Genomic DNA, 10827 nt, shown 5'->3' on the forward strand with positions numbered 1-10827 from the left:
TCTGCTTCACAGGCTTCGCGTCGGGGTATGTTGGAATACGGTGAGTTACGATTGATTGATCAATTCCTGGCATGTCTTCGTATGTCCAAGAAAACACTATTTCATATTTTTTTAATTATTCTCTCAAATTCTTTCCTCTCTTCAATAGTTAATTCTTGAGCAATTTGTATAAGTTTAGGATTTTCATCCGTGCCAAGATTGAAAGTCGACATTTCTATTGTATTGATTTCAAATGTAGGCATGTTATATGAATGAGCATGCATGGAATGATCATGATCAACATCGAGCAAGTAAGCAAAATCAGAATTCATTTCATTGATAGTGTTGGCGAGTACATCATCGGATTCAAATAAAGCAGTAATACAATTTTCATCATCAGGGTTCTCGGGTTTCTCATAAGCTTTGGAGGTACTGGGCTCGTCCACCGCTCCCGCAGTTGCTTCAATAGTAACGACCTGCTCCTCGGCATTCAAATCTAACATCATAATCTCCTCGACAAAGCAGCTTGCCTTTCCTTTGCCCCAGTCGGCAACATCATTGAAGATCGCAAAACCTGGCAGAATCTTTCCTTCGGTGCTAGTCCATGACTCGGGAGTCCCTGAATAAGCCTTTCCGTGCCCCTCATTCACAAAATACTTCTTTAGGCCCACTTTTCCTTCACCTCCTGTGTTGGACGGACCTCCCAGCTCATATCCTAAACCCCTCCGGGTTTTCTGGCTCTTGAAATCCGAAAATTCTGGCAACCCTTGATGGTGTGCTCCCAAGCCCATACCGGGGATGAAACCCCCCTTCATCATCTTCACCACATCGGTGGTCATGCTAGACTCGTAAATCCCAGAAACTTGGAATCTGGAGAAAAGCCGAGGCTCAATTCCCAATGCCGCCACCGAGCTTAATTTTTCTGCTCTGATCGTCACTATCTCCTCCCCGAAGGGGAATTTGATCATTTGGTGGAGCGTGGAGGGCACACCTCCTAACTTGTGGAACCATGGGCGTCCCAACAATACAGCAAAGGTTACAGGGATATCCAGCACCGTGAACTCTGTTTCTTCTTCATGCGGCCCCACTTTCAGCTTGGCCTTAAAAACTCCTTCGATGTGCCTACGGCTATCATCATAAGCCCTGATCACAGTTTCCGAGGCCGTCAGGTCTCCTCTTTCTACTCCCAATTTAGACAAGAGTTTCAGCGGGCAAACATTAATGGCCGATCCATCATCGACCATCACCCAGCTAGTCTTCTTCCCGTTAATCTCAGCTCGGATGTACAAAGGCTTGTTGTGAGCCTTCCCCTCTTCTGGGAGATCCTCGTCAGTAAACATGATTTCGGTTTTCTTTCGAGCCATAATTACCCCCACTAACGCTGCCGGCTCAGTATCGGTAGAAATAACCAAATTCTGCAGTTCTTTCATCAGATTTTCACGGTGGTACCTGGAATGGCATAGGACTTCCCACACCGTGGACTTAGCTTGTGTTTTCTTCAACTGCTCGAGGACTTGGTCATCTGGCTTGGGAGCCGATCCTTCTCCTATCTCAGTGTCCACCATAGGTGCCTTTCCCTCGGCCACTCGACCTGATCTTGTCATGACGGCGATTTCTGGCTCATCATCAGATTCATCCCAGATATTGATAGGAATCCTCCGATTAGCATCCTCCTCGTCCGAAGAACTTTCCCAAATGTCTACAATCATTAGATCCATTACGTGAGGGACGTTCGGATTCAAATAGAAGGGATCCGCTGATCCATACAAAGCCCAGCCTATCAAATCATCATAATCCCGGAGGGACACTCTACTCATCCTTCTTGCCGCCAACGGAATAGCGCCTCTCTATATGCACATAAGATGTACCTTATCACTCATTGTTTCATGACGCTACTCATAGCGGTGCCTCCACCTCCTAACATAATCCACGAATGGTTCCTCGAAGAATTGCCTGATCCTATCCAGATCCTCCAGGGATCCCGTCCATGGAACATACATCTCATATCTCGCCACAAAAGCATCCCTAAGCGGTATCCAATGACCCATTTCCTCCTCTGATAGGCCTTGGTGCCACAACAAGGCTTCTCCCATGAGGGTTCCCGAGAAATGTTCATGTAATTCACAATGAGGGAACCCGGCGTCGTACATATGGTTGCGGAATATCCTCGCATGCTCAATAGGATCCTGGTATCCAGCATACCTAGGCATTGCCAACACTGCCTCGGGTGTTTCATAAGATGGCGAGTCCGGGGTTTGCTCCGCCAGCATCCATATCGTATACTCTTTGATAAACCTCTTCGTCATTGCCGCCCAATCGGTCTTGACATGCATCGGAAGTGACATATACCACATCAACGGCTCACCCATCAATGAATTACAGAACAAACTGGTGATCTCTTCTTCCTTAAAGCCCAAAGGCCCCATGGCCGACAAGTAGAAGTGAAGGTGTTCCATGGGATCTTTGTTGCCATTGTACTTACTGACCCTCGGTAGCGGACGCTTGATAGGGCCGATCTGCATCGCAAAGCGCTCTGCGGTCCCGTCCTTAGCTCTCTGGTACTTTTCTAGGAATAAATCTGACAACCGCTCCCAATCATGCTTACAAGAGTCGGGTAACGAGTGGAACCACCCCAAAGGCTCGCCTATTAGCGAATGGTGGAACCACTGAGCAATCTCATCCACTCCGAAGGATTCAACAAACATATCGTGCATATATTCACGCAAGTGCACATCGGGATCCTCTCCACCACTAAACAGACCCAATTCTGGCACAATAGTCCGAGATGGCCCTTCCCTAGTCTCTTCGGCACTATCTTCATCATACGGTGCTCCACCATCCAAACCTTCATCCATCGGTTCACCTTCCTGTTCCTCGCCAAGGAAGGACACATATGGACCATTTCCTACATTGCTCTTTTCGTCGGAGTCCAACAACTCCTCTTCGTTTTCCTCGAAGGATTCCGTCACTACACTTTCTTCCAGACCGACTCCGATCATGCTCACCCTATGATTAGGCAATGGATTATGCCTAGTGGAAGGGTTTGCTGACGAAGGATCAACTATCTTCTTCTCCTCAATCAAATCTTGGATCTCGTGCTTCAACCTCTCACAGTTCTCAATAGTATGCCCATAACTGCTGTGGAATTCGCAGTATCCCCTAGTTTGTATCTGTGGAGAAGGTGGAGCTTTGTTATAAGGAGTAAGAGCTTTCAGCAACCCCTTTTTCTGCAATCGTTCGAAGACTTTTGCGTAGGTCTGATCAAATTTGGCGAACTGCCTCTTTTCGATAGCATTAAGATCAAGCACTTTCACTGCTGCAGATTCTGCACTCGCACTTGGCCCTCCGGCACTATATCCCGACTTCGTCCACTTGGTATACGCCTTTTTCGGTTCTCCATCCCCCTCAACTGTCAAGGCGCAGCTATACATTTGGTTGAAATCGGTAAAAGGCATATACGACAATGTGTTACCGACTACCATTCGGATCTGATCCTGCTCAAGCGGCTTCTGCTTCATAACCGCGGCCTTGGCCCTCCATCTTCTTACAAAATCGGAAAAAGATTCCCCAGTCTGCTGCTTAGTGCTCTCAAGTTCCTTCAAAGTGACCTCAAGCATGGTGTTGAAGCTATACTGAGCGATGAATGACTTCACTAACTCTTTCCAATCCCTCTTCGTCACCATTGGCAATGCGTGAAACCATGTGAGGGCAGCCCCCTCCAGATAAGTGTTAAACAGCCCCAGGACTTGATCCTCAGTCAGGATCGTGTGCTTCATCACAGCAACATACTGATTCATGTGAGCAGTAGGATCTCCAGTTCCATCGAACTTTTTCATGTCCGGGAGCCGGAATTTCAAAGGCAAAGCAGTTGCCGATAAACAATTCTTCAAGTTATAAAAGTCTTGGCTCCCGGAACTTCCTCCACGTAGATCCTGCACCTCTTGAGTGATGTGTTGCTTCCACTCCTCTTCCTTAGCTTTCTCTTTCTCGAGCTGCTTTCGGATATAATCCTGATAGTCATCCTCATTCCCAAAGCGAGGTCCATCGTTCACCTCATTCTCAGCGTGCTCACTGCCACTTTTGTCATCTTTCATGGCCAACTTAGCTATCTGGGCCACTATCGCGGCTAACTGCTCATTAATGTTGTTCACAGAGTTTTCCAATCCGGCCACCTTTTCGTCGGTCGCAGACATGCTGACGGAAGAATGAGTATACCCGGATGAAGACGAATCAGAAGCCACAATTACCGATTCAGAACTGTCAATCTGTAGCTGATCAAACTGCCTGACTAGCCGAATGCTCTCTCGGTACCACAACCGCTTAATGATGACGTCTACGTGAACGGTATCCATTAGTATGTATGCATGATTTTATATGCATGATTCGTGGTGTGTGCGTTTATTATTTACGGATATATAAGATAAGAAGAACAAACGTTAGTCTAATTACACGTATCACATCATCTCTCTTCCACCCTTATTCCTCCACCCACTCGATGGTCCAAGTCTCTTTCCTAGGATTTTGGTTTGGGGCTCACATTGCGGTCCAGGGGACGCGTGATGCCGTCGATTATTGCGGAAAAGTAAATCATTTATCAGACAATACGGTTCGTTTTAACGTATCAGCGTTTGGTGACTAAGATATCGACCAAATGGATTGTCCTGTCGGAATAACCCGTCTTTTGTCATTTTGCGAGACGCATTAGCTCGGGTTTTGACTCCCTTTGAGCGCATCTCGGTTTTTAGACGTGGTACGAGTTATTCTTTTAGTCCAATCGTTCGTTATTGACAATGATTCGTTCCCTTTTATTCGCGTGGGTTCGTGTCTCGATTTTTGGATTACGACGGGATCTTTTGGATCTATCGAGAGACGTAACCGCATGCTTATTCAGTGATGAAAGCACTTTTTATTTTAAGGAACGGACTCATCGCGTAACGTGTTTTTTTCTAACGTTAAGAACCCGTTTGCTCTTTTTGGCTACATGAAAAGACGGCGAGTCTTATTTGAGCGCACGGTACCCTTTCGGCTAACAACTCTTTATTCTAATCTACGGGATATATCACCTTAGCGTGGTTATAGAAAATCAACGTTTCGTTGAATCGCATGTCTATTCGAAGCAGGGATATTATCGTCCTTTTCACTTTGGCATGAACTGAACAAACACGCAGGTCGGGCCATATTTCTTGTAGTTTTGGTAATGGTCGAAATGATCGAGCCATTAGTCAAATCCACAGTCTCGTCCACATGGCGCAATTATGCGGTTTGGTTTAATTCGGCTTTGTGATTTTTAAGCGGCGTATATACCAGTTCGAGACATGTATTTAACGACATTGGTTCATTTTCTTTAACTACCCTCGGGATGGATATATATCGTAGATACAGAATGACTTTGGTCGTTTGTCTATCTTTGCTTTTCTTTTATTTTCTTAGTCACTTTTGCGGACACGTCCATTTCTCTTAAGAACGACACAAGGCATAACGTAAGAGCTCGTCTTTTATTCAGAAGGGACGGGCCACGTTTGCGAAACTCTTTACGTTACAACGGGGTCATTCGAAACAGAAACGTTCTTTGTTTTCATTTTGTCATAATCTCGCTTTATCCCAACCTATTTAAAGAATGTGAATAACGGCTACTGTTAATATAATCTTTTGAATCGAGATATAACTATCCTTAATACCAAACCGATTCATACTAATACGTGCTTACGTCATAACGCATTTCCTGAACATGTGCCTTCTTCGGGACACGGAAAGGGACCAGGCGGGTCGCACAAGTTCATTCATACGAGATGACTAAGTCGTCTTTAGTTCAGATCGTTTCGATGTTTTGGGGTAGTTTGTATATCGGTTTAAGAGTATATATTAACGTATCGTTTCATTTTCTTTACATATTTTAGGATTAGACACGTATCATGGCAATTTGAAAACACGAACTGATTCATTTATCACCTCAAAAATGGTAACGGGTAATCCTATGGCAACTTCTAAGGCTACTATATGCTGATATGGCTGATCGCGGGACCTCACAGGACCGCACAAATTCGCCCCTAACGAATGGATGGGGACCCTTTGGCGCCTTACTGTAAGGGGGAACTTACACTAGCCTCTTTCGAGCGACGAATGGACTCTCGCTAGAGGTTTCGCAGAAATTACCCAAAAGGTTTGCAATAATGCTTATGAATGCATACGAAAAGAAATAATACGATCCGTCCCCGTTAAGGGCTTAATACACGCCTTCCGGAATCAAATTTCTCGCTTCCCCAGTAGAGTCGCCACTTGTTAGACGAGGTGCCGCAGCCTAATCTCCCGGGCGGACCGGGGGGTGGACACCTCATGGCGACGTAAGTGGTGATTGGCGCCGAAAGCAACCAATCGTGGAATCAAGCTGTTCGGCAGGACCGGAGCTCGGAGTATGGAAGAGTCGCCACCCACGAATGGGAAAATGAACACCGATCCCTTGCGGGAGACCGGTGAGGGTTCAGGAAACTTAGGTACGAGCCGAGAAGGCTAGCTCCTTTTCGGAAAAAGGCTACTAGGCACCCCGACATCGCCCGGTTATGAACCACCGGCCTCCTACTCAGCGTGTTAGGTGATAACGGACTAATCGCATATTTCTTTAAGTTTAAAATTCATTTGAAACCTTTTCTTTCTCGTTTTGAAAACCGTTTTGAGCATATATTATTGAAAGCCACTTTGGTAAAGAATCACCCATTTACATTGATGCTAAGTATAAAAGAGAGAGGGGGAGAAGGAAGAATTGATTTATTTACAGTGTGTCTTATGCCTCGATTCGTATGTTAACTCTACACTAAACTCACTCCCCGAAAACGAGTTTATTTACATGGTTCGTACCTTAATCGTCGTTGGAACGATTTAGGTACGTTTCAAAACCCCGTTAATTTACATGGCATCTACTCGAATCGCCGTTGGAACGACTCGAGCGTTTGAAGACGTGGAATAAAGAATTTTAACCCAAAAACGTGGTTAGGCATACAAGTCAATTTATTTTGTACAAATCATTTAAGGAAACGATTCAAAACTTTATTATTTACAATAAAAACGATTTTAATTACAAGGTTCGCCTAATCCGTCGTTGGAACAGATTAAGGTTTCAACATGTGATATTTTGGAAATAGTTTAAAAAGGTCAGGAAAAACGTCATTTACACTTTAAGAATGTCTAGAAAACTTAAGTTTAAATAAACAAATTAAAGTCTCTTTTTGTGATTTTATTTTCCCTTTTTTCACTTAATTAATCCTTTTTTTCACTCAATTAATCCTTACTTGAATATAATTACAACAACTAATAAATTAAATTCAACTTCACCCAACCAAACATGTTTAAAGAATATATACCTATAGAAAATCCAAATGGAGAATGAATATACATATTTATACATATATGTAAGAATAGTAAAAATGGTAATAATATATATATATAGATTAAATGTAGGATAAGGAAAGTAGTAATACATATAATACCTTTTTATCCTAATTACAACTATGTAAAAATAAGGGAGACTATAAAAACTAAAAATAACATTTAATTTCCAAAATAGTTTTACCCTATGATAGCTAATATAATTCAAATGCCAAGGAAAACTATATATATACATATATACTACTTTATAACATTAAATCCAAACGAATTAAATTTCAACATGAAATAAATAAATATATAGTACATAATAAATAGTTATAGGATTAAAAAATAATTTTTATAAACATATTACACAATAATATACATATATATACAAGTAGAAATGTCAAAAAGTGGGGAAAGGAGGGTAAAAATGGTGATTTTCGGTTTCCAGCAGATTACCGACGGAAAATCCGTCGCCAATCTGCTGTTAGTGACAGAAAAGGTAGAATTACAACAACACTCCAAAACTTTCCAGATTCGTTCAAAAGCTTTAAATTAAATCTAATTCGATCGTTTGGGATCTCCGAACTACAAAAAATGGATCATAGTCTATAACGGAGTTTCCTAAAATGACGTTTTTATTTTAAAACGTTATTCGGAAATATCTTTTCCAAACTTATAATTACAACGTTTTTAATACCCGAACTACCTTTTAATCGGATCACGGTTCGTATTGGGATATTAAAACGAGGTTTTTTATTTTAAAACAAGACCGAATTTTTATTTAACACGGGATAAAAATAAATACGAAGAACGAAATAAAACGTGATAAATAAATGAATAACTAAATAAATAAAATTATAACATAAAAATAAATAAATAAAATAAAATAAATGAAATAAATGAAACGAGTCTAGTCCTCGGATAATACCTCAAGTTCGGTATTGACGGTTGAAGTCGGTTGATTCCACGAATCGTGCTTTTCCGGTGTTTTTTGTGTTTTTGGTAAAATTTTAACTTTTAGGAAATTTGGAATTTTTAGGAAAAAAAATGTTTTTTCCCAAAAAAAGATTTTCTCTCTCTAAAAATGTTTAGAGTGAGAAGCTCCTCCCCAAAAGTCCTCCCTCAAATGCATGGGGATCCGTGCCTTATATAGGCAAACGAATCCCCGGAACTTTGGGCGACGCCCGAGTAAAATTGGGCGTCGCCCAAAGGGGGTTGGGCGATCACCCACCCTGGTTGGGCGAACGCCCAACAATCGTTGGGCGTACGCCCAACTGATGTTGGGCGTTCGCCCAACCATCGTTGGGCGTCCGCCCAACGTCGTTGGGTGCCTGCCCAGCGGCCGTCGGGCACTCGCCCAACGGCTGTCGGGGGTGCATGCCCGACGGCCGTCGGGCGTCCCGCGGGCGCCGAGCGCACGCCCTGTGCTGTCGGACGTGCGTCCGACTGTCGTCGGACACACGTCAGCTGCCGCTAGGTGCTCGCTCTACGTCGCGGAGCGTCCACGAGCCGTTCACTCAACGACCGCGATTCTCGTTGACTCACCGTTTTATCATTATACGTTTTTCTCTTTCAAAATTTTCCCGGAACCAACCGCTTCGACCGCTTTGTTAAAGGTTTTCGTCACAGGTCCTCCGACTCGGTGTCTACAGCTGACCAATCTATTCCTGCAGAGATTGTGGAAACACTTGTTCCAAACAACTCAACATTACCCAAAGAAATAAAAATTCCAAGAGGACATTCGGAGAAGTCCATTCTTGATGCTGCTGACAACAAGCTGATGACAAGAGATCAGCTTAGGAAGTATCTCAGCAATGTTGCCTTCGTCTCAGTGCATGAGCCAAAGAATTTTGCTGATGCTGAGCACGATGAATATTGGATCAACGCTATGCAAGAAGAGCTTGATCAATTCACAAGAAATGAGGTATGGGATTTAGTACCTAAACCTAGGAATCAAAAGACCATAGGAACTAAGTGGGTCTTTAGAAATAAATTAGATGAGCAAGGCAACGTAGTCAGAAATAAAGCCCGACTTGTAGCCCAAGGCTATAGTCAGCAAGAGGGCATTGACTACGATAAAACCTTTGCACCTGTTGCTAGGTTAGAAGCTATACGAATACTGTGTGCCTATGCCAGTTTTATGAACTTTAAATTATATCAAATGGATGTTAAAAGTGCATTTCTTAATGGCTTTATAAACGAGGAGGTATATGTTAGTCAGCCTCAAGGGTTTGAAGATCCAAAATTTCCAAACCACGTTTATAAACTCAAAAAGGCCCTATACGGCCTAAAGCAAGCTCCAAGAGCTTGGTATAAGAGGTTGACCAACTTCCTGCTGACCAGGAATTATGTCAGAGGCAAAGCTGACACAACCTTGTTCATTAAGAAAAAGGGTAAAAATATCCTACTTGCACAAATTTACGTAGATGACATAATTTTTGGTGCTACTGACGATTCTATGTGCAAAGAGTTTAGCAAACAGATGCAAACTGAGTTCGAAATGTCTATGATGGGCGAACTCAACTTCTTCCTTGGACTTCAAATCAAGCAAGGTAAGAATGGCATCTTCATAAGTCAGTCCAAATACGCCAAAGAAATGTTAAAGAAGTTTGATATGGAAGAATGTAAACCCATATCAACCCCAATGGGTATTGACACGGTCCTTTGTGCTGACGAAAAGGGTAAGTCTGTAGACAGCAGGTTATATCGAGGTATGATAGGCTCTCTACTTTATCTTACTGCCAGTAGACCTGATATTCAGTACTCAGTATGTTATTGCGCAAGATATCAAGCTGACTTAGAGAATCTCACTTAATAGCTGTAAAAAGAATTTTCAGATATTTACAGAGCTCAGTTAATGTAGGTTTATGGTATCCAAATACAAGTGACTTCACACTGATTGGATATACTGATGCTGACTATGGACGAGATAAGCTAGAACAAAAAAGCACTTTAGGAGGATGTCAATTCCTAGGAAGCTGTCTGGTTTCATGGTTTAGTAAGAAGCAGTCATCAGTAGCCTTGTCTACAACTGAAGCTGAGTACGTTGCTGCTGGAAGCTATGTGGCCCAAGTCCTATGGATTAAGCAACAGCTTGAGGATTATGGCGTCAAAACAGAAACAATAGAAGTCAAGTGTAACAACAAGAGTGCCATTGACTTATCTAAGAATCCAATCCAACACAGCAGGATGAAGCATGTCAGCATAAGACACCACTTCATCAGAGATCATGTACTCAAGGATGAGATCAAGCTGACCTACGTATCAATAAATGAACAGCTTGCGGATATCTTTACAAAGCCCCTGGCTCGTGATAATTTAACATACTAAGGGAAGCTATCGGTATGTCTAATCCTCTTCAATAAATTCTATGTGTTAAATTAAAAGTTGAAGTGATTACCATGCTGAGTAATTTGTGATAATTTAGTAACTATTGCGTGCTGAGTTAAGAATGACATGAAATCACCCTAAGCTGAGTAGACA

The sequence above is a fragment of the Euphorbia lathyris genome, chromosome 2, assembly GCF_963576675.1.
Source record: "Euphorbia lathyris chromosome 2, ddEupLath1.1, whole genome shotgun sequence".
Classification (NCBI taxonomy): domain Eukaryota; kingdom Viridiplantae; phylum Streptophyta; class Magnoliopsida; order Malpighiales; family Euphorbiaceae; genus Euphorbia; species Euphorbia lathyris.